The sequence below is a fragment of the Notamacropus eugenii genome, chromosome 6 (genome assembly GCF_028372415.1).
Source record: "Notamacropus eugenii isolate mMacEug1 chromosome 6, mMacEug1.pri_v2, whole genome shotgun sequence".
NCBI lineage: Eukaryota > Metazoa > Chordata > Mammalia > Diprotodontia > Macropodidae > Notamacropus > Notamacropus eugenii.
In genome coordinates this window covers 338,895,908-338,921,413 of record NC_092877.1, presented here as the reverse complement: position 1 = coordinate 338,921,413, position 25,506 = coordinate 338,895,908, and the positions used below count along the sequence as shown (strand labels likewise).

Here is a 25,506-nt window from a genome sequence, read left to right as displayed (position 1 = left end):
TAATAATCATTTCTTTTCAAGGCAACCTTCAGAGTTAGACAGGCCCACAGGCCCTGGTTCCAAGGAGAGGAGCCAGTGGTCATTCCAGATGCCCAAACAGCTGACTTAGGACGAAACTGGAAGTTCGAAGAAGGTTTGGATATGGAGTTGAATGACAGTGAAAAATTAAGATGAAATGTAAATTGTCTAATCAGCAATCCCACAAAGCTGTGTTAAGTGCTGATGGAGTTGTAAGTATCATCCTCCCGGCAGACTGAACTGGTAGCTTTAAGTTAAATTACTGAATTCTGTTCTGCTCATTCATGCCTATGAGCCTTTTACATTTAACATGTGTGTTTATGTGAATGTGTGTGTATAGGAATAAATCACTTGTTCCACACCTGATTCATGTTGTACACTGAGTGCCTTTTCAATCCTCCTTCCTTCTGTCCTTTTAGGGGGAGACTAGATGTCCAGCACTGGGGATCTAAAGAATTTTACCAGTAAAAATTGTTTAAAGAAGATATATGAGGGTTCATTTCTTGTTTGATTCAGACTAAAATGAAAGTTTCTTTTTATGGTGGTGATTGTTTGTGAAGTGATATTTCAAGAACAGGAAAAGACCATTAAAGTCTATAATAATGCTTTTAAAGCCATAATGCTTTGATGGGTCTAGGATCTCACCAACAGGAGTATTTTTCTTCAGTGATACATATTACCATATATCCTTGGCTGTCTATCTGATCCTGCATGACTTTTGTCCATGTTCTCCTGAAAACCCACCAATGAGGGTCCACACAACGTGCTTGCTTTAGATCTTTAGATATGGCATGAATACCAATGGACCACATAAGATTCCAAAGGAGATCTATATATCAGTTATCCCCAGTGCTTGCTGCAAAAATGACCCATCTTCCATCATTTTTCTAGTAATGCATCTCTCTGATGACATCTTTTATGCCACTTGTCCTACACGACTCTTTGTTACACACATTTATGGATACCTAATAACTGCTCTCAAAAATCCTGTGCAAGCAGAAGGGGTAACAGTGGCATCAGTAGTAAATGGTCCAGATAACAAAGATAAATTATTCTTATGAAAAATTGACCTTGTAGTTCCCACTTGTGTTGGGGTCAATGATCTTTATATTTTAGTGCAGTAAATAAGGTATCAAGAAAGGTTTGTAAGGAAAAGAAAGATAATAAAGAAAAAAAGACCAACAAGATATCTTAGAGCACAATTCTTTTGATCTGTAGTAGCAATAATACTAATAATAACCACTGTGTTTCTATAATGTATAGCTGGAGGACTAAGGGAAAAAGCAAATCTCTATTATCCATTTTTTTCCTTTGAAGATGCTGTCACATTTGGTAACAGGTGTGGGGTTCTGCTCAGCAGTATGTAATGTATGCCTCTTGCCAGGTTCTTTTAGAGGCACTGCTATTCATCACAGTTGCAATGTTCCCTTCACAGAGATCCCACTGGAAGGAAAAAGGCATCCTGGGAATTTATATACAAAAGCAAGCCCACATTTAGCTTTGAAAATTCACTGGGAAAACCATATGTAGCCCACAAGTTATTCACGGGCATGCTCTGGTTTCTGGGGGAAGCAGCATGGTTTCATTTTGTTATCCCCACAGAAAATTAGAAGAGAAGTGGAAGAAAATGCAAGGCCTCAGTGCCTGCAGATGTCTCAGAGCTGCCAAATTGTGGTGTTTATGAGTTTTCATGGCTCACTTGTCTTGATAAATTTAGCCATAAGCCAAACATTCCTGTGTTGGGCCAGGTGGAGGTAGAGCCCAGTTTCACTGCACTTGACCCCACAAGCTTTCCTAGGAGTGAGCCAACCGATGGGTCACATCCTTTAAAAAAAAAGTGGCCTCAGTGGGGATCACACAGCATTGCACAGTGCTGATACTTCCAGTGCTGGTGCTGTTCTATTTTCGTAAAATCTATGGAAGAATCTCTTCATGTCCACTGAAGGGCTGTCAGAGAGTAGTGTATATAAAAATTGCTTCTTTAACTTATTTAAGTTTAAAACCAATAAAGCAAGTTATCTCATCACAGTGGTTTCACACACTGTGGTCAGTTATGGAACTAGGAACAAATTTAATCAGTTCAATTCAACAAACATTTATTATTAATAATAACAATGGCTAGCATTTATATAGCACATTAAGGATTAAAATGTGCTTGACATACATGTTCTCACATTTCATCCTCCCAACAACCCTGTGAGTGCAGGTTGTATTATTATCTCCATTTCACAGATGAAGAAATTGAGATTGAAAGATGTAAAGGGTCTTGTCCAAAGTCACATGGTTGAGATCAGAAGCAGGATTCAAACTCAGGTCTTCCTGATTGTGAGTTCAGTCTATGACATTCAGGGTGGCTCTTAGCTGCCTGACCTGCCTACAATGTGCCAAGCACTATGGTAGACACTAGAAATACAAATACAAATGCAAAGTTATTCCCTGCCCTCAAGGAACTTGTATTGGGAGAAAACATTATGTACACAAATCTGGTTTTGATTTTCTGCCCTGCCACCGACTTGTCATGTTATGTTGGTCAACTCATATATAAGTAAATTTATATGCATGTAATTTTCTGAGAGAAAGGCACTGCTAAAAAATAAATAAATCAAATCCATCTGGATGATAAAGGAAAATAATGATAAATTGTTTTTGGTCCCAGTTAAATTGGCAAGTGTGATGCTAAAACATATTAACTCAGGGACACATATCCAAGAATCGTGCTGCTTTCTTGCCATTAGATGGGTTTTAATCTAGCCTTTGCTATTGTGATCAGTTCTGTGCTCTGAAGTCAGAGAGAGGTATAAAACTCAGGACAGGTTAAGAAATTTACAAAGGTAACTGGGAAGAATTAATGCTGTGATGAAAACGTTGCTGAGGACAAAGGATTGACAAGTAGATAGTATCTATACAGCGTTCACAAAGATGTGATATGAAATGGGTTTAAGTCATATCAGGAGGAATATAAGGAAGATATAAGATAAAGCTTTGCAGTTTTAGCAACTTATCACCAAGGGAGATTGTCAAGTCTTCCTGTAGGAAACTTGTCTCTTAACTTTTTTATATTGTGAGAAATTTGCTATGGTATATAATGAGCAAACTATGAAAAAGGAGACACAGCCTAGGGTGAGTGCAATGAATGCTGGACACAAAAATGTTCACACCCTTTGACCCAGCAATACCATGGCTAAGCACAGAACCTAAGTAGGTCAAAGACAGAGAAAAGTCTCATTTAGAGAAAAATATTCATGGCAATTTTTGTGGTACCAAAAAAACCCAACTAGATGCAAACTGGATGTTCCTAACTAGGGAAATGGCTGAACAAATTGCGGTATAGGAATATAATGGATATTACTAAAATAGCGTATATATACATATAAATAAAAAGCATATATACATGTAAATACATATGTATATATGTATATATATACACACACATCCATCTATGTATACACACACATCTATCTATATAAAAATATATCTATAAAGAATTCAAAGAAATTTGGGAAGACAAGTGCATTGAGGCTGAGTCCATAAAAACAAGATAACAACTTACACAATTATACCAAGAATGTAAATGATGTGAGTTATTTCCAAAAATGTTATCATGTAAACACTGAATGACAACACGATTATGACCAATACAGCAGCCATTCTTGACTATAGAGGACTGAAGTACAAACGAAAGCAATTCTGAGCTTCCTTCTCACATCACTCAGAGCCAAAGAAGATTAAAAAAGAGGTGGGACAAGTATGGACTGAGGTACAGATTAGCACACATGGCAAATGTGTCCATTCATTTTGCTTAAACTTGCTTCTTTGTTCTCTGGGAGCATTCTATTGAAGGGGGACTCATTGGGAAGTGGCAACTTTTTTAAAACAGAAAAGCCACAAAATACAATTTTTAAGGAAGGGACAGAGGAAGGAAGGGAAGAAGAAGATCTGGGTTTAATTGTTGCTTTGCCACTAGCTTGATGTATAACTTTAATCAAGTACCTTCCCATCTGTGGATCTGTTTCCTCATCTGCAAAATGAAGCGATTAGACTATGTAATTTCTGAGGTCTTCTCTGGTATTAACATTCTCTGAATATTTGTGCATTCAATATTTAAGTTCAGTTCCCTTAGAACAGACAGCTCCAAGCAGGACTGTTGTTGATGATGATGGAGAGAAAGACAAGGAGGACGTTGAACAGATTTTAGGGTTTTTAATAAAACCCACAACAAAGTTCATCAGAAACATACTTAACATTCTGCATAATGGTCTTGGTGTGGAGTGGCGATTAGTGCCCAAATGACTAGAATTCATATTACTTTCATGCTTTTACCAGATTTCTGCTCTTAGTTTCCTAGTATCCAGAAACAATGACAACATCAGCTCTGGCTGAATCGCTGAATCCTCATATCCCAAAGGCACAGCTCCCTGACATGTTTACTCAAAGACAATGGTCCCCATCCCCACAGGAATCCTCCAACTCAATGCCAAGCAAGACTCCTCTAAGGACCTGCCCCAACTCTGCCCTTCCAGTTTTCTCCATATGAGAACTTTTTGAGCTAGGTTTCAGCTACCCAGCACTGAAAAGGATTGGTTCTAAGTCACACGTATACACAGAGCCTAGCACAGAGCTTTATATACAGTAGGGAGTTAATAAATACTTTTGGAATTGAATTATTGACCATCCTTCTGATCCACTCAACCTTCATACATATACTCCCTATACACAGTTCTCTCAAAATAGCGAATTTACTTTAGGAGCAGGTATGATTAGAGAGGCACAATGATTGATTGATGCAATATAACAAAAAGAATGCTAGATTTGCACCAAGGAGACTTTGGTTCAGATCAAAGACTTATTAAATGGAGGGAGGAAAGAAATTTATATGACAACTATTATATATTTAAAAAGAATAGCAAGTTGTACATAAGAGATTTGAAGATTCATGTGTAATTTTAGAAATGTTTATATTATTCTATAAATTAAAAATAAAAAAATAATGTTTTTAAAATGTATGATTCTGGACTAGACATTTAATGTTTCAAAACTTCAGTTGTCCAATAAAATGAAGACACTAATACTTGCATTGAGAGGCAGTGGGGTGAAGTAGATTGAAAGTCAGTCTTGGAGACAGAAGGACTGATGTTCAAGCCCTGCCTTTGGAACACACACCACAATGGCTGACCAAGTTACTTCCTAATGCCCTAGATAGCTTTTAGACTGGAAGTTGAAGAGGAAGGGTATAGCTACAATGGATGAGTGTGTCTTACCAAGATTTCTTTAGATTCAAGAAATCACAGGTCCAGCTGAAAACAAACAAACCCAAGTGACAGTAATTGAATCCTATGATGTATACAGAGGAGTGAAGATGAGCCTACATAGGCCATCACATGGACCGTGTGCTATGTTATCTTGGCCTCGTATGAGAAAACATGTTCAGCTATGGGCAAGTCAATTTGGAATGACTCAGAAAATCTGGGGTGTTTCTTTGGTTCTTTACTTCATGACAGGTTGAAAATAGGGATGGAGAGTAGGTGAGAGTCTATCCAAGTTGTATTAGGCAGGATTAGCCATTAAGCCAGAAGAGGTGGCCCCTTCAATGAGCCTTAAAAAAGGAATGACTTTGTTCTCTGGCATTCAGAGTGTATAGAGTGTACACTCTGTATACTTAATATATATATGTATGTATATATATGTATACATGTATGTATATGTATACATGTATGTATATGTATACATGATATATGTGTATTATATATAGCGTATATATAATGCTGTGCTTATTGCATGTCTGGAAGACATAGGTTTAAATCCCACCTCAGAAAATTACCACCTATACAACTAATCCTAGGCAAGTCACTTAATGTCTCTGGGTTCTGATCTGAAAAATGAGGGGATTGGATTAGATGATCTCTAAGGTCACTTCCAACTTAAAATCTGTGCTATTATGACTCTCCAAGTAGCATTATGTAACTCCAGGATTTCCTGTGAGAAGTAGAAAGGAGTGACCTTCTCCCCCCCTCCCCCCACCCCGGTGCCATATTTGTTCCCCTGTGGCAAACTAGAGCAGGGACTCAGCTAAGGGCAGAGCCTTGAATTCTCACTGCCTCTTCTGCTTTGTGTTTCGTCGTCTGATGGTGGGTCACCTCACTGTGTCCCAAGATAGAGATTCCTAGACTTGTGAGAGCGCTTGTAAACTCTGATGGTAATGGCTGAACTTCAAGAGATACCCTTTCTATATTAGCTACTAGGCTACTCGAAGAAAACAGGAGGGTGAGCCTTGGCTTAACATAAACCTTAACATAGACCTGGAGGGAATTGTTTGAATAGTGCAGAGTTGAGGTGAAATGTAAAATACCTATTCAGTCATCCCATAAACTGTGCCATGTCCTGTATCTTTAAGTATTAACTTTATTGGAGAGCATAACAGTTTTTAGGTGCTTCTGCTTGTTTAAGGTTTTTCTGTCAGTCGGGTTTATGTGTCTTGTGTATGTTAAGCATTTCTTCTGTACAGAGAAATTAAATAGCTGTCCTATACCTGATCAGCACTGTATACTGAGTATCTTTCTATGCCCCTCCCCTTTTAGAGAAGATGATAAATATGAGTCAAAACATCAATTTTAAATAATTTTCTCCTGGGCTCCATGATAGGGACACAAAAAACAAAAGAACATGGGGGGAAGGGGGGTAACCTGACCCTTCTTGTAGGTGGCTGGACTTTTCTAGGACTGAACTTGGTTCACATAAGTGCATGGGTCCTGAGTGGAGAGCGAGAGAGAATAATACCAAGTCAATGCTCCCAACATGACCATTTAGACTTGCTATACCTTATAGGATTGTTGGGTTTACTTTGTAAAATTTAAAGGACTAGTTATAATTATGTCAGTGGTACAACTGGAAAGACTCTTTGCCCCACTCAAAAAAGAAAACAAAACCCTTTCAGTTCCTGAAATTACATTAAACTCAAGACACCATCTTTAATTCTATAATTCAAAATAAAATTTCAAGTATGAATATCTACAAGACAAAGCCTGCTACTGAGCTTCACTCACATTCAAGTGTATAGTTTTCTGGTATTGTAAAGCTGGAAGAAGAGAGTGGGGAGGATCATAGAGCATTGGAGCTGCCTGACAAGGCTCACAGTCCACGACTCTCTGAATGTATAAGTGGAGAAAGATGTCAGAGGAGTCTTTGATCTGCTAGGAGAGGGTAAAGAGTTTGAGGCAAGAAGAAAGGGGAGTTAGGTGGCAAAGCAAACTTCTGCCACGTCACAATTTTGCCTGGAGCTTGCCCTGTTTACCCTAAACTGTACAGGGACAAATAAAAAGTAGGCATGAAAGTATCTGAGGTCATAGCCAAAGGAATCCTGGCTGTAGGTGTTTAAAAATAGGAGGCATGCTAATCTCTCTAGAACGTTTAGATGAAAGCCTGCCTCAAGCAGGAGGAAGGCTGGCTGACCTTTCAAAGACCCTTTTATCTTTATGACTCTGAGGTTTTCATGTAGTCTCAGGTATTTTTTTCCAGTTGCCAGGAAGCAGAGCTGGTGAAGTCATGTGAAAAGCAAGGTTCTCTTATGCAATAATTTCCTGGGTATGGTATTGTGAAAAGACTGGAAGAAGAGTTAGGTGCTTTTATATTCATTCAATAACCAGTAACCTAAACGTCACCGGAAATATGAATTTGTCAGCATCTCAGATCTTGAAATGTGAGATGGTTGTCAGTACATTCTTGAGGAAAATTCCTATCTTCCTTTATACTATCTGATAATAGGAAATGTTATAGGGGCATGGATTATATAAATCAATAGAAATATATAAATAATTTTATATATATGTGTGGTTGATGTATGAATAAATATATCCCTATCAGAAACACTTTATTCCTCTTAGTTTGTATGATCTTAAGAACTGATTTCTGAAACACTAGAGCTGGAAGAAATCTTAGAAATCATCAAAATCATCCCAACCTCCATTTTATACATGAAGAAACTAAGGCCCAAAGAAGGGAAGTGATTTATCTGAGGTCACACTGTAAGTTTGTGGTTGGACAAGTACTGGAACTCAAGTCTAACTCCTGGTCTGGGTCTCTTTCCTCCATGCTACCCTTCCTTCCCTCTTAGACATTGATAGCTTTTTCAAAAAAATATGTAGTATTTTATTTCTCCCCAATTACATGGAAAAGCGATTTTCTACATTCATTTTTAAAATTGAGTTCCAAATTCTCTCCCTCCCTCCCCATTCCCCTCATTCAGAAGGCAAGCAATTTGGTAGAGGTGATACATGTGTAGTCATGAAAACATATTACAACATAGTCATGTTGTAAAAGGAAACACAGACCAAATAAAAACCCAAAAAAATAAAGTAGAAAAAAGCATGCTTTGAAAAAGTATGGTATTCAGACACCATCAGTTCTTTCTCTGAGGATGGACAGCAATTTTTCATCAGAAGTCCTTCAGAGCTGTCTTGGATTATTGTATCGCTGAGAATAGCTAAGTCATCCACAGTTGATCATTTTACAGTATTAGTGTTACTGTGTAGAATGTTCTCCAGTTCTACTCATTTCACTTTGTTTCAGTTCATGTAAGGCTCCAGGTTTTTCTGAGAGCATCCTGCTCATCATTTCTTATAGCACAATAGTATTCCATCACAATCTTACACCACAAATTGTTCAGCCATTCCTCAATTGATAGACATTCCCTCCATTTCCAATTCTTTGACACCAGAAAAGAGTTGCTATAAATATTTGGCCATAGTTCCAAATTACTCTACATTAATCCTCTCCCTTCTCATCACTATGTTCTGACTTCCTTCAAGTCTCAACTAAAATCCTGCTTTCTACAGGAAACCTTCTATGGTCCCCCTTAATTCTAGTGCCTTGCCCCTGTTCATTACCTCCCATTTATCCTGGATATATGTTTGCACGTAGTTATTTTCATATTGTTTCCCCCACTGGGCTGTGAGCTCCTTGAGAAGAGGGACTACCTTTTACCTTTGTTGGAATGTCAGCACACAATGCCTGGAATACAGTAGGTGCTTAATAAGTATTTATTTACTGACTAAATGATACTTTCCAGCTGTATGAAAGGCCCACTATATCTTTCTGGGCCTTAGTGTACTTGCCTGTAAAATATGGTGCTCATAATATCCATAGTACCTATGTCATCTAGGTTTCTATCTGAGATTTCTATCCAGCCTTTAAGATACCAATTACATCTTATTGGGTAGAACTTCTGTTATGGACAACATAATGGAAATTTGTCACTTCTGTTAACAGGAAACCAAATAACATTTTTAAGTATTATTTTAAAAATTATTTACTTGTATTCCAAAACCTAGACACTCATATACTATCTATGCCAATGGACTTACTTGTAATTTACCTTCCTAATCACATTTATTTTCCATCATAAAAATCTATTTTGCCTCTAGCATGGATTTGGAAATAGGTTGGGGGGGTAGACAGAGACAGATACAGAGAGAGGCAGTGATAGTCACAGAGAAAAGAGGAGAGAGAGAAGGAGATGAAAGAAAAGAGGGGATAGGAGTGAGGGGAGAGAGTGGGAGGAAGGAAAGAGGAGGGAGAGAGAGAAAAAGAGAGAGAAAAATATGAAAAGAGAAAGAAAAAAGAAAGAGAAGAAAAGAAAGAAGGAAAGGAAGGAAGAAGGGAAGGAAGAAAGGAAGGAAGGAGGGAAAGAAGGAAGGAGGGAGGAAGGAAGAAAGGAAGGAAGGAAAGGAGGAAGGAAGGAAGGAAATGAAGGGCATGCTTATATGCTTTCCCTAAACTTTAGTTTTCATTGTCTATACATGCCAACAGCTGTCCTCAGTAGCCATGAACAATTTATAACCAAAAAACATGGACACAGCATTTTTTGCTGAATCCAGGATGAGTTACTCTAACATAGCACGGGCACGTACACATGAGTTACCGCAGCTTTAAACTACAGCAATAAAATTAGGGACAAAAAGATAAATTCCTCAATAGCTTCTCTTTCTGAGTGGGGGGAGGGAAGTTCTCTCACAAGACCAATAAAATAAAATGGAAGAGACTTTACTGACCTGCTTGGGTCAGTAAAGGCAGATGGCTTTGCAGAAATACTATCAAATGCAAGTACATTACTATATTAAAAACAAAACAAAAACCCACCAAAAACTCTCTTTCCTGGGCTGTAGGAGACAGCGCTGTCAATTGCCTCACTGGCAAGCTGAGAAGCAAATTAAGAGTTTTAAGAATGGGCATGGAGAAAGAACCCTTTGGGAGAACGGCCCCCTCTGCTTTTGTCTCTACTGATATATTTCCAAGTCAGAGTCAAGCAAAGACCCTCCCAGAAACATCCTTTCCTGGATATAATTGGGCTTACAGCCTGGTTTGGTGGAAAGAGCCTAGAATTTGGAATGCAAAGAGCCAGAGCTCAATTTCCAGTCTCACCTCCTGTGACACATTGGGCAAGTATTTAACCACTTTAGGCTTGTTCCTCATCTTTTATGAAATGAGGAGTTGAAACTAAATGGCCTCTGAGATTTCCTCCAGCTTTCAATCTATGACCAATGATAAAGCACTTTCCATAATTTATCACAACAGCTGAGTGAGGAAGCTCTGGACTTCAATGTGTCACCCATTGTGTAGAGGCCTGGGGTTTGTCCAGCTGTTCAGATTTCTCTGAATCCAATGAAGTTGTGCCATCATCCAAGGCAGATCCCAGCTACAACTGCACCTTCTAGAGGAAGCCTTGTTCAATCCCCGTTAATTCTAGAGCTTCCTCTCTGTTGATCATTTCCAGTTTAGCTTGTATGTAGTTTGGTTGTATAGAGTTGTTTCCACATTGTCTGCCCCATTAACTGTGAGCTTCTTGGGAGCTGGGACTGTCTTTTTCCTTTCTTTGTATCCCCAGCACTTAGCACAATGATCGACATATAGTAGGTGCTTAATAAAAGCTTATTTTCAGATGGACTTTGGCATGTAGAATCTTAATGAAGTATCTTTGGAAGGACATGGACAAGAATTACAGAAGAAGATGTAGGAAAATGTGATCAGGTAATTCCCTGTACCATGAGAAGTACCCGAATCAGTTAGATCATGGAACAATTGCATTATCCTCATTTGGTCATTGCCAAAACCCTGTACAGTATACGCAGAAGAGATATTTTTGTTCATATTTTACTAAAGAAGAAACTAAAACTTTCAGATGATAAATGATTTGTGTAAGGTCACACTACTGTAAGAGGGAAACCCAAGAGTAGGGAATATCTTTCACCTTTTTTTGTCTCCCCAGAACCTAACACAGTCCCTGGAACATAGTAGATATTTAATATATATATTTGAGTACAAGGTAAAATGGTATGAGCTCTCTGGGCAAATGACTGCCTCAACTCATTTAAAGACATGGGAGGGGCTATGGAGTGTTGCAAGGCAGATCTATTAAGATGTGAGTCTGGAATTGAAAGAAATGTAAGTTCAAGTACAGTGAACAAGGGTTCTGGTCTCTATGATGCCCATCTGGGGTGGCCATTGTTTCCTTCTAATCAGTCTTCCGCTTGTAAGCAGATCACCTTGAAATTGTGTACAGTTAACCCTTCCACATCTCAACTTTCCCCATCATGATTTTGCTATATCATGGGTCAGCATAAGAAATTAAATGGGAATTTGGGGGGAGCTTTGGGGAAGCTGCGGATGACATGTGAAGGCCAGCAGACAACACAAAAAAAGTTTAGAAACTCAGAAATGCATAAAATGCATGTATAGTATTGTATAATAACAACATATTTTGTCTTTTGATGCCATAACTATACACAACTTCTTTTCTGGCACAAAGGGAGTGCCAAACATTTTTACCTGGATTTTCTTGATTGTGGGAGTGCCATGCCCCTAATCCTGTGATGTGAAGGGATGACTGTACTGCTCAATCTAAGGTCTTTCGTTTAATAGATTTTTCAATGAAACTTGGTTTTCAGTAAAGACTCTTCAGTTTAACCTTATTCTAGGCTTTTTGTCACTCCTTCCTCAAATCGCTTTATCTGTAAAAAGAGGCAGCAGGGGAAGTGGATAAAGACCTGACCTAGAGGTTCAATGACCACCTCTTACTTATCCCTGCCGCATGACTTTAAGCCCATCACTTCCACTCTCAATGGCCTCAGGCAACTCTCTAAAGATCATAGTTGGGGCAGATCAGCCTTAATGGTTTCCTTCCTGGGAGTCCCCTACTACAATGAAATCACAAACACAACAACAGTAAAATCCTGATCTGAGTGCCTGCTGTATTTCCTAGGAGAATGTAAGCTGCTTTAGGGAAAGGACTACTACAGTTTTGGTTTCATGTCCACAGTGCCTAGTTCAGTGTCTAGTATAGAGGAGCAGGTGACTGAACAACAACAAAAAGTATTCCAAAACTTGGATTTGAAGCCAGATCATTTGATTCTAAATCAGATTTTTGGGCAGCTAGGTGGGGCAACAGATAGAGGGTCAGGATTAGAATCAGGAGAATCTGATATCTGACCTCGGATGCTTACTAGTTGTATGACCCTAGGCAAGTCACCTAACATTATTTGTTTCCATTTATTCTGTAAAATGAGTCCGAAATGGCAAACCACTGAAGTACCTTGGCCAAGAAAACCTTGGAATGGGTCATGAAGAGTTGGATGCCACTGAGATGACTGAACAACCAGAGTGTAGTAGATATTTAATAAATTGATTTACTAAATTGTCAAATTTCCCAAAACTAAATAACAAGTCAAACTCATATTCAACAATTCCTTAATTGTGTCATTTAATCCTTCAGGAAACAGGAAGCCACTGGAGCTTGCTGAATAGGAGAGTGACAAGGTAAGAGGAAACAGGTCTGTAGGTGTCCAGGCCCTCCTTGAGAATGATGCATTGAAGTTGTTGGGATTGTCAAGATCCAAGGCAGGCACAGTGAACAGAGAAGTGATTAAGTAAGCACCAGTCCAGACAAAAGAGGCTTTTGTGTGGGACATTTTTATGTCCTTTCTATTCAAGGTATATTCTCAAATAAAAACATTCCCTTATAATCCTGTCTGGGCTCGGAGGTCATGAATTATAATGATTTTAAAAAAAAACCTCACAGACAATAAAGCCAAGTTTTGTTCCTTTAAATAGAAAATAATGCAGAACTCTAAGCCAGTGAAGAAAAAACAGGTTCTCTGTCTCCCAGAAAGAATCTCTTCCCCAGATTCTTTTGGCTTTTGTGACCATGGCTCACTCTGTGACAATAATTACATTCTTCTTTTTCAGACCAAACTCCCACTCACTTCATTGCAGTAGTGTGGAGGGATAGAAGAGTGAAAGGTGACAGAGGGAAGAGGCAAGGAGACACTCCTGTATATCCCGGGCTTTATAGTCTATGGAGAAGGAACGTTTGAAATTTGGTGGATTTTGTGCCGGAAGGGAGCTCAGAGCTCAGCTAGTTTACAGATGAGGAAAATGAAATTGAGAGAGGTGCCCAAGGTCACCTTTAGGTGACAGGATATGAATCCAGGTCTTCTCACTCAGTATCACTGCACCACTTTGTCTCCACTAGTCAGAGCTGGAAGAGACTTTAGAGGCCATAGAGTACAACTCTCTCATTCCACATATAATCATTACCTAGATACAGAGGAGAAAACAGTGACTTGGCCAAGGTAGGAATGGTTGGTGGGTTTTTTTCCAACTTTTCACTCTCTCTTGAGGCTTTTGGCCGGGGGAGCCTATAGACCTATAATAACACATAGAACATAGGCATAGCAAGTTCTTTTTAAAATTAACATAGTCTGTCGGTTTCAACATTTTACAATATACCTCTCATCTTCTTCTCACCCAAAGAGCATACATTGTAACAAAGAAGAGAAAAGAAAGAAGGAAAAAAGTTCAGTGAAACTAACACATAAGCCAAGACCAATAGGACACATTCACAAACCTCAAGAGAGATACATTCTCGTGACTCTTATGTGGGGATAAACTTAGTAATTATAATTATTTGTTTTGTTCATTGTTCCATCGTGTCTGATTCTTTCTGACCCTATGGAACACAGCATGCCAGGCCCTTCCATACTACACTATCTCTTGAAGTCTGTCCAAGTTCGGATTCATTGTTTCCATGACACTGTTTCATTCTCTGCCTTCCCCTTTTTCTTTGTCTTCAATCTTTCCCAACATCAGGCTCTTTTCAATGAGTTCCATCTTCTCATTATGTGGCCAAAGTATTTCAACTTCAGCTTCAGAATTTGACCTTCCAGTGAATAGCCTGAATTAATTTCTTTAAGCATTGACTGATTTGATCTCCTTACTGTCCAAGGGACTCTCAAAAGTCTTTTCCAGCACAATTTGAAAGTGTCAATTCTGCAGCACTCAGCTTTCCTTACGGTCTACCTCCCACAGCCATACATCGCTACTGGAAAAAGCGTAGCTTTGATTATACAGATCTTTGTCAGCAAGGTGTTGTCTCTGCGTTTTAGTATCCCGTCCCAATTTACCAAGGAGCAAGTGTCTTTTAATTTCGTGTCTGCAGTTACTATCTCCAGTGATCTGAGCCCAGAAATATAAAATCTGACACTGCTTCCATTTCTTCTCCCTCTATGTGTCTGAAGGTGATGGCACCAATGACTGAGTCTCAGGATTTTTGATACTAAGCTTCAACCCAGCTTTTAGTCTCCTCTTTCATTTTCATCAAGAGGCTTCCTTTTTACTTTCAGTTTAGATATTTTATTTTTGTTCTTTTCATTTACATCATTGGTGTGTGTGTGTGTGTGTGTGTGTGTGTGTGTGTGTGTGTGTGTGTGTGTGTGTGTTCCTGGTTCTTCTTATTTCACTTTGCAACATTTCACATAATTGTTCACGTTTCTCTGAATTCTTCATATGCATTACTTCCTCTACACAATAACATACCTTTATATTCATGTGCCACAGTTTGTCCAACTATCTCCAAATAAATTAATATCTACTTTGCTATTATAGAAAGTGCTGCTATAAGTATTTTGGTGTAGCTAGGACCTTTCTTTCTATCTTTGACCTTCTTAGGTTATATACCTAGCACTAGGAACTCTGAGTCAAAGGGCATAGAAATTTCCATGAGTTTCTTAACCTAATTCCAATTGTTTTCCAGGATAGCCAGACCAATTCAGAAGTCTACCAACAGTATATTAGTGTACCTGTCATTCTATACCATAGCAAATGAAATTCCCCAATTCATCTTTCCATCTGGACCCACCCCTGACCACTTGGATTTAACAACACTTGATGTTTCTTTCTTAAATTATTTTTACATTGTTTTTGTAACATAAATTTTAAAAGGCTGAACTATACAGGGCTGATCCCTCTCTGGATAAGTCCAAAATAAGACCCAGAATCCTAGTCACTCATATTATCCTTCCAAAACAACATATATAATTTGATCATTTTGTGTGAAAGGAGTTTTTAGGACCAGCTGTGGGGGGGGGGAGGGAAGATTGATGGAAGGAGATAATTAATAATTGACATTTCTATAGTGACTACAATAGTACAATCCATTGTCAGCCCATTTTACAACCAGACCCAGAGAAGTCAAGAGACTTACCAAAAGACTGTGTCTTCAGTGTCCTCCCATTTCTCTCTGAACTCCTTTATCTTTAGCTAATTCTTTTGGCCATCTCTTCCACCTACAAATCCAGGCACCTGTGGTCTAATCCCCTGAACAGCTTGTGAACAGTTTAAGGCATTATTCCTCCTAGGAGTATCTGAAGTATTCTAAATCTTCACACAGAGGCCAGACAGTTCTCTGTTGAAGATGTTATAGAGAGCATTCCTATTAAGATGCTTGTTGGACTAAACAGTCCAATGGAGGAGGAGAGGAGCCCTTCTATCTTGGGGACTCTATGATATGATATTCTCTGAAGAGTCAAAGGACTAACTCCTAATAGTAGGATTTTAAGAACAGCCATAACCATCAACCAAAGATGAAGTCTTTGAGGAATTGGTATCTCAAATCACACCAAGCAGTAACTTCCTACAAAATCTAATAATAAGATGAACAAAAACTTCAACTATTTGAGTTCTTTCTCAAGAGTCCTGCCCAGTCAGTGTTGGGGCAGGGGAAAAAGTCCCCCTGAAATTTCACTTCAGTGCTCTTAGTTTAAAAAAATACAACATGCCTCCTCACTACCAGATCCCCGAGATTCATTAAGGAGATAAGGAGAAGTTGTGGAGGAAGCAAGAAAGGAAATAAGGAAGAAAGTCTGTGACTCTCTACTGCTTGTATGGCCTTGAATGAGTAATGTCACTCCTCTAGGCATTAGGGTACTTAGCTGTAAATGAGGAGGTTGTACTATGTAACATCGAGGCTCCTTCTAGCCCTAAATCTAGAATCTTATGCTGAAGAAAGAGAGAGGGATGGAGAGTGGGAGAGATAGGAGGAGAAGGAGAGGGAGAGGAAGAGAGAGGATGAGAGGGAGGGAGAAAGTGAGAGAGAGGAGGAGAGGGAAGGAAAGAGGGAGAGAGAGAGGTAGAGAGAGGAGAAAAGGAAAGGAGAAAGGGAGGGGAAAAGGAAGGGGCAGAGAGAGGAAAAGAGAGGGAGAATTGGGAAGGGAAGGGAAGGGGAAGAGGAGAGGAGGAAGAAATTGAATTTTGAATAGCAATGCATTCCCCATCCCCAAAAGGATAACAATGTAAGTTTTAGAATTGTTCTTAACACAATAATCCCCAGGAGGAAGGTCTCTGATGCAGATGAAAGAACATGACTCACTCTGGTTGCTGCACATGTAGCTCAGGCATATCATGGGCCTGAAGCTTGAAAACAGTTTAAAAGACACAGATGATAGGGCACAAAAATTAGAGAGATGTGTTTTTTGCCTCTAATATTTAAAAGGCACTGCCTTGGAGTTGTTTAACATTACAAGACCCAATATGCCAAAAGACATTAAGCATTTTTATCCCTGAAAAAATATTTAATAATATTTGAAATATGAAGACCCCCTTGTGTTTAATTAAAGGAATGGCCAGGTGTCATCACAGTCACTCCTGCCAACAGGGAAAAAATGGGAAAGCATCGAAATAGTACAGCAAGTGTTTTGTCAGCCATGTGCCATGTCCAGGATGGAGATTAATATTCTTAAACCATTACTAATGGTGCAGACAGATTAGGGTTGATGCTTAACAGTCTACCAAAGTCCTAGGGTTTGGGGAATTATTCCAGTGCAATAGTTCTTCTTTCATTGGGGTGGAATGTATATTTAGAAAAGAGTCAGTCAATCCTTCAACAAGCATTTATTATGTGCTTAAAAGAGACACACAAAATGTCCCTAGACATTCCAAAGTGTCCAACTCTTTCCTGACTTGTCTGTTTCTCTCAATGGCTCCATCCTTCTTGTAGTCACTTTAAACAAGAGAAGATCCTGGGACTCCCTCTCTGTTTTAGTCTTTACCTTAAACCAGCCCTCAACTCTTCTTCATTCTTCCTTTGAAATGTCTCTCTTGTATCTGTAAAGTTCTATACCTGACATTCTAGTCCAGGCCATTCTCTCCTCACAGTTGGATTACTAAAATACTCAGTCCTCCCAACTTCAGGCTGGGGTACATTAGTCCTTTCTAGGCAGCAGCACCAGACTAGTCTTTCTGCAATATTGATTTGATTATGTTATTTCTCTACTCAGAAATCTTCAGGAGTTCTTTATTTTCTATCTAGGGAGTAAGGTCTGAACTCTTCAAGTTGGTGTTCAAAGTCTTTCAGCATTTCACCGTTTCAGGGTTATCTCCCGCCATTCACCACCCTAAAAGTACTCTGGGGACAGGAGGAAAGCAAACCTAACTTGCACTTTAGTGGGGGCAGGAAGCCATTATCTGCAGTTCGTATTCATGGGATGTTAGAATTGGAAGTACCTTTGGGAGTGTGCTGGTAAATGTTTAACAACCAGTTCTCTTAAAAATTGATAAGCAGAAGCATGTATAAAATGGTTTTACATATATAGACAAATTTGTGTCTAATGGTAGCCATCTCTAGGTGGGAGAGAGGGAAGAAGAAAAGGGGGAAAGATAGTTACATGATAATTTTATTACATATTTAAAAGGAAGAGCAAGTTGTACATAATAGATTTACAGTTTCATGTACAATAGTCTTTTATTCTATTCTGCTATGTTATGGAAATGTTTGTTTAATTTCTTAATTTCAGAATAAAATAAATTTAAAATAAAGAAAAAAGAACAGTGTCTGAAACATAGTAGGTGCTTAATAAATGCCTATTGAGGAAAAAAACCTCTTTAAATTTAATCTGAATTATAAACCTTTTCTCCACCGATTTCTTAACTTTAGACAATCAACAAAACAAAAAAAAATTCAAGCCATGATTTGTGGCATTTTCAAATTTCTGAGGTGTAAATGCTCCTGTGAAAATTTAATAATCAGTTGAGGTGATCTGAGCCAGCTATCCCATTCGTTGTACAAAACTTGGCACCAGAGAAGTCAAATGACTTCGAGGCAACAGTAATCAACGAGTATTTTAATTAAATACCTGCTACGGGCCAGGTCCTGTGTTAAGTGCTTGGGACACAAAGAAAGGCAAAAATAGTCCTTGTCTCCCAAAGAGTCCCCAGCCTAATGGAGGAGACGGCATTCCACCACTTACAGTAACAAGATATATGCAGGTTGAATTGGAAATAATCTCAGTGGGAATTCCATAAGATTAAGGGGAATCAGGAAAGACTTCTTGCAAAAGGGGGGATTTTAGCTGGGACCTGAAGGAAGCCAGGAGACAAGATAAGCAAGAAGAGCCTCCCATGCTTGTAAAAAGGCTGGGAGATGGAGTATCTTGGAAGAACAAGGAGGCCGGTGTCACTGGATTATAGAGTAGATGGAGGGGTTTGTGCAAGAAGACTGGAAAGGTGGGAAGGGGTCAGGTTAAGAACTTTCAGATCCAACCAAAGGGTTTTACATTTGGCCCTGGAGATAATAGGGAGCCAGTGGAATTTATTGAATTGAATTTGTTTTTGAATACATGGGAATTTATTAAATTGATAGAATTGAATGTCACTTCTAATTGACATTGTCAGACTTGGCTTTAGGAAAATAAATTTGACAGCCAAGGAGAGGATGGGACTGAAATGAGGAGAGATCTGAGGCAGGGAGACCAACCATCAGGGTACTGTAATAGTTAAGGCATGAGGGGCTGCATCAGGGTGGTGGCAGTGTCAGAGGACAGAAGGGGGCTTATACAAGAGATCTTACAAGGGTAGAATTGACAGGACATGGCAACAGATTGATTACGGGGGATTAAAGAGAATAAGGAGTCAAGGCTGGGTTACAAACCTGAGTGAATGGAAGGGGGTGGTACCCTACACAGTAACAGGGAAATTAGGAAGTGGTGTGGATTTGTAAGGAAAGAGAATTACTTTGAGAGCAATGAATGATGTTCCTCTGTGTTCTTCCCTCTCACTTTGCCCTAACTGACCTCATTCAAGTCAATGTCTTTAATGGCCCTAAGAGCCTTGGATCAGGAGTCAGAAGACCTAGGTTCTAGTACCAACTGTATCACTAATTTTTAGTACAAGTCGCTTGAAATCTCTGGGTCTCAGTTTCCTTATCGTAAAAGAAGGGGGATTGGAAGATCTTCTGATTTGTACCAGGATCCACAGCTATTTGATGATGCATCAGGGAATAGCAATGAAATTTCCCTATCTCCTGTCTTCTATCAACACAAATCACATGAGAAACTGTAAATAAGTGCATCTGGCCTTGGAATTTTTCTTTCTCTCTCCCACCCCCTCATTCCCCATAGCTAATTTAGAAGCAGGGCAGTGACTGAAGGACATGCATACTTTAGGAATTATTTAAAAAGAGGCTCTTAAAGATAAACTGGGGGTGAGAGAAGAGAAATAGGTCAAAAGGGCTGGGTAAGAGGAATTCCTATGAGCCCGGACAACCCTGCTCGGGGAATGGTTGCTACCAACGAGACAAGGAGAAAAATAATAATAGCTAACATATATTTATACTTAAATGTTTCCAAAGCCCTGTAAATCACTTTGCAAATCTTGAAGTGCGACATAAATGTTGGCAATTGTTATTGTTGTTTTGTATTATTATTATTTTTATTATCCTTGTCTGGTGATAAAACAAAATCTTCCCCTTTGCAGTATGTCATAGCTCTGAGAGCTCAAGGGGTTTTTTTTTTTCACCTTTGTGGCTAAAAACTGCAATAAAAGACAGAGAGGCTTTAATAATAACACATATTTATATAGCACTCTAAAGTTCACTGTAAAGAGCTTTCTTCACCAGGAGCCTCTGGGGCAGCTAACACAAGTATAATTATTCCCCTTTTCACAATAGAGAAAGCTCAGGCTGAGAGGATGACTCATCTGGGCTCACACAGCTAGCCAGTAGCTGAGGCCAGTTTCCAGCCCAGGTCTCCTGACTCCAGGCCCCTCGTAATTTCCATGAATCCAGGCTTCCTCTGAAAGTTTGGAAAGAAAGCTTTTCCTTGTTTTGCTGGAGAGATCGATCCCAAACATAAAGAATTCAGACCTTGGAACCAGGAGAACTGAGACAATATAAATGAAAGCAACACTGAGGCATCTGAATTCTGATTCTTCTCAGTGTCTTCCTGGTGCCAGACAAGCCATGAGACAGACACACTTCTCTTTACGGGTAAGGACCAAGAGAGCAGACGAGCAGTCACTCATCTCTGTGGTCAGTCACAATCACCTTGTTGGTGTGTTTGAATGTTTTTTCTTTGGAATAAGGATGGTTTTGGGGGGAAATGATATTGGTGTGAAATTCAAAAGGCATCATTACCACGTTTTAAAGGCAGACCAATATAAGATGGCGCTGTGTTATTTTTGAGTCATGTCTGACTCTTCATGACTCCATTTGGAGTTTTCTTGGCAAAGATACTGGAGGGGTTTGCCATTTCCTTCTCCAACTCATTTTACAGATGAGGAAACTGAGGCAAACAGGGTTAAATGACTTGCCCAGGATCACACAATTAGTAAGTATCTGAGGCCCAAATTTGAACTTAGGACTTGTGACTCCAGGTCCGGCATTCCATCCACTGTGCCACCTAGCTGTCTGAAGAGAGGTTAAAAAAAGGTTGATAACTGGGGAAAGGAAGTACTGAGTTATGCCCACTCCTGACACCAATTTGAATTAGTGCTATTTCTGCACATTTATGGAATTTTCTTTTAAAATGAAAAGAAGAATTGGTTAGATTCCTATATGTAGTGGCAAATGCCTCTTGACATAAGTAATTCTGTAAGAAGATTAACATTCACACCAGGGAGGGGAGGAGAGAGAGCCTGTGACACAAAACTTGCATAACCAAGTTGGATTTGTTGGAGGATCAATAATTGATCACAATTGACCAAGGATTCAGAAGGGCTGGTAGGTCTGCGTGTCTAAAATATTGTCCCCTCCCTCCTCCCTCCCGCCCCTCAATACATCCTCCACTCAGCCACTAATGTCCACCCTACTCAGTAAACTCCAGTGACTCCCTATTACCTCCAGGAACAAATGCAAAATACGCTGGCATTCAAAGACTTTTCTAACCTTGCTCCCTCCTACTTCTCCAGTCTTCTTTTACCTTACTACCCTATACATACTCCTCCATCCAGGGACACTGGCCTCCTGACTCATGAGCAAGACACTCTGTATCTTGACCTGCAGATTTTGTCAGGCTATCTCCCATGCCTGAAATGGTCTCCTTCCTCCCCTCTGACTACTGACCTCCCTGGCTTCCTTTAAGTCCCAGCTAAACTTTCACCTTCTATGGGAAGCCTGTTCCAACCCCTCCTAATTCTAGTGCCTTCCCTCTGTCAATGATTTCCTTAGTGGTTGTCCTTCATTCTCAAAGAGGACCAAAATGACATCATTATGTTGGAGTCAAGATACAGTGTGTCCAACTGTGACTGACGAGACCAATTGGAGATTCCTCCTACCCCAGGTTGGAAGACCACAAAGAGTCCCTAGGAACATTTGGAGTGGAGATGAATCTAAATTTGCACATCTCACATTTCTTTTGAGCTACTGTAATTCTGCTTTGCTCATAGAGCACAGCGCCTTCTTTGAGCACAGTAGGCATGCCATGCTGGGTGGTTCTGTGCCATTTTCTCCCATCTCTCCAAATTGACTCCAAATTATCCTGTATATAGCATGTTTTGTCTATATTTGTTTGCGTGTTGTTTCCTCCATCAGATTTTGAACTCCTTGAGGGCAGGGACTGTCTTTTGATTCTTTTTGTTTCCCTAGAACATTACCTGGAGCAGAGGCTGAAAGTCTCTAGGTCTCTGTCCAGCACCATTGGGTATCTGGAGAGAGGGGTGAGTGCTAAGGAAGAGGTAGCAGCTTCCAAAGATGACCTCTCAACTTCCTTCTTTGGTGTAGGAAAAGTTCTATCTCTGCACATGCTGGTTAGTTTTCTTTATTTCTCAGGGGCTATAGGGCAGGGATTGGGGGGAAAGTAAGTGTCACTATGTAGATTTCCAGCTCCTAGATTTACACTATGGGAGCACTGAGCATTGTGGCTGGTTGGGGGTGAGGGAAAAGAAGGAAGAGGGAAGGAGGGGGAGAGACATGTTCTATGACTCTCTTTGGGCCAGTTCTCATAGAGATAAGGGCTCACTCTTCGTGGTCTCGCTTGAAATCTGCCAACATGCCAGAATACAAGGACCCACCCCTCTGCCTAGGTAGTTATAAGCTCACAGAGAACAAATGTGCCAAAGTTTGCTCACGGCCTGGATTTTGTAAATAGAATTTTTATTGATGTATTTTGTTTTTATATCATTTAGAATTTTTTCATTTTTTTTTTTATTCTGAACTTAAACACCAAATAAAATGAGCATTTCCATATACAGTATGGAGTAGGGGATAATAGTGCATGAAACTGTGAATCTCCTTTATGTAGAGCATGCTTTCATATTTTTTAAATGTATCATAAACTCAGCATCAAAGTTGTCCTGTGTATCCTTGATTCCTTCTCATAGACTGAATTTCTGATGTTACCTTTAGCTCTTCTGAGACATTCTTCAGCCTCTAAAGAATGCTCTACGTGCAAACAGGATAACGTTCTCTCTAGGCTTTTTGGTCAGCATTTCCTATGTTAGGGTATTTTGTGTCTAGAAGATGAGTCCACTGGCAACTGAGAGAGCCAGAAGAGGCCTTAACGCAGAGGGGGTAGTTCACGGTCAGAGAATTCTATTCAATTCTGGGCATCCCATTTAAGGAAGGACACTGGTAAGCTGAAGAATTTCTAGTAGTGGACAACTAAGATTGAATAGGGTTTTGATCATGTCATAGGTGGATCTGTTGAACTGGGGTTATTTAGCTTAGAGAATTGTTATTCCTTGTCTTTCATTCTAGAAGAGGATCAATGACCTTAGGAGGAGGATGCCTTGACTTGCAAATGAATTGGATTTAAGTGAGGCAGGACTGTGCAAAATCATCAGCCTCACACTCTCCTCCAGAGTCATCGGAGTCCAGTGGCAAGACATAGGTCAGGACGACTGGAAGTGGCCCTGGATGAAGTGGGAGACTTGCCCTTTTGAAGCTAAGATCTTTCCCTAGAGAACAGAAGACTTGGAGGGACATGATACCTGTCTTCAAGTATCTGAAGAGCTTTTCTGTGGGAGGATTCATATTTTTTACGCTTGGCCCTTAGGGTAGAATTAGGACCAATGCAAGGAAATTGCAAAACAATGTTTTGCTATTTGATGTAACAATTTGTGACAAATTGGAGCTATCCAAAGTTGGAATGAGCTTCCCTGGCTGGTGCTGCATTTCCCCTCACTAGATATCTTCAAGTAAAGACTAGAGGACCACTTAATCTGGTATCACAGAGATGAGATTCTTGCACATATAGGTTGGACTGGATTGTCTCTTCCAACTGTGGCTTTGTGCCAAAAAGAATGCCATGCAAGCTAGCTTGTGACAGACATGCCAATAGAGCAATAAGCAACTTTGTGAGAGCTGTCCTCTCTAGCAATAACTCAGAGCCTCCTGTAGAGCTACAATAGGGAGCTTCAAATAGGCTAAAGTTTAGAGAAATGATTCTGGGATCTCTATTGTGGGAACCTTGGGACTTGCTGAGGGCTCATTCGTGGAATCCTACTCACATCTTAGAAGACGCTGAGTTCAAATCTCTCACTTTACAAATGAGGAAAATGAGGTCAGGGCAGGTTAAGTTCAATCTTACTTTCTATCAAGTGCTCTTTCTACCACACAACTCTGGAATTTCTGAGGGGTTTGTCTTCCCTCTCTCCACAAAACTTTCTTCTATGATACTGTGAACTTCCTGCTTACAAATGGAAAGTTATTGTCAATCTTTCAGGTGATACAATAGAGAGAAATTCACAGGCTTTCTGGGCAGAGCCAAGAGAAGTAAGAAAGTCACTCCAAAGATACCCAAGTCTTTCAGGGAATCTGACACAAACATTGTATAAGCCCTTTAGGTTTACTATCCTACATAAAATTTTAGCCAGGCAGTAAATGAATAAGATGTTCTAAGTGCAACCCAATGTCATTGGTGGCTTTCCCAAAATAGCTATTCTTGGTTCAAGGTACTCAGTGAGTCTACATCCACTAAATTTTATAGCTCCTGAGCCCCCACTGATGTATTTACTTTTCCTCTAGTCAGCAAGAGGACATGATTAGTCCAAAGCAAAGACATTTAATGAAATAGTATACAACAAGAAGATTTATAGTAGAGCATTCCCCCATAAATGTGGGGGTACATTCTCCTACAAATATATAACCAATGGGGAGAGTGGCCATGCATAAAGACCCCAGGTGAGGGACCCTACACATGGGAATAAATGTGTAGGTGCCACCTACACTTCCAATGCTACCTTATCCTTTAAGTCTTTTAATGTTATCCTCATACTCCTGTCACTAGACTTGCTCCCCCTTTTCAGGATGTTTCTCCTGAACAGATTGCTTTGATAGGTTAATAGGGAGCTTCTTCTTGTTAGGCAAGGTGTCTCTGTGGGCTCTATTGCTCCAATGGGCTCTGCTGTCCTTGCCACAAAATCCCTGCTGGCCTCAGTCTTTCTACAGCAATTTTCTGGACTTGCATCTATAAGGACAGCCAAGCGATCTCAACTTCAGTCTATTAGAATACCCCAGACTGGTATATTTCCCTGATAAGGAGAGGCTAACAGCCCACACCCACCTGACAAATGCCAGGCAGGATGCCCTTGGGCCAAGTGTAGATCTTTCCTTTTCAAACCTTATGTGTAAGGGGAAGATCAAAGTCTTACAGACAAAAAAGTAACATAAAGTTTTGTGTACTCTTCCACATGCCAAAAATCCTCCCTGTCTTAGAGGCAAAGAATTTGAGCCAGAACAAAAGGTAAGCTAAGGAAGCATAGGTAATCCTTTTTTTTCCAGACAAACTACTGTCTCACCACACTTCCTCCATCTTATCTGATTTTTTTACTGCAAGTGAAGACTTTACATGCATCCCTATTAAATATCGCCTTACAAACAGATTCACACCAATGTTCGAACTTTTCAAGATCTTGTCTGAAATCCACCATTGCTCATTGTATTAGATTTCCCGA

At 39.7% G+C, this 25,506-nt stretch overlaps 1 long non-coding RNA gene across 2 annotated transcripts in view; it reads left to right on the top strand.

Annotated features, from left to right (window-relative positions):
• The window catches only part of LOC140510027 (uncharacterized), a 111,311-nt gene that overhangs the window by 45,706 nt on the left and 40,099 nt on the right, over positions 1-25,506 (top strand). For both annotated transcript variants that reach the window (XR_011969056.1, XR_011969055.1), the window contains exon 6: positions 22-12,822. This is a non-coding gene — a long non-coding RNA (uncharacterized lncRNA). The remainder of the gene's footprint in view (positions 1-21; positions 12,823-25,506) is intronic.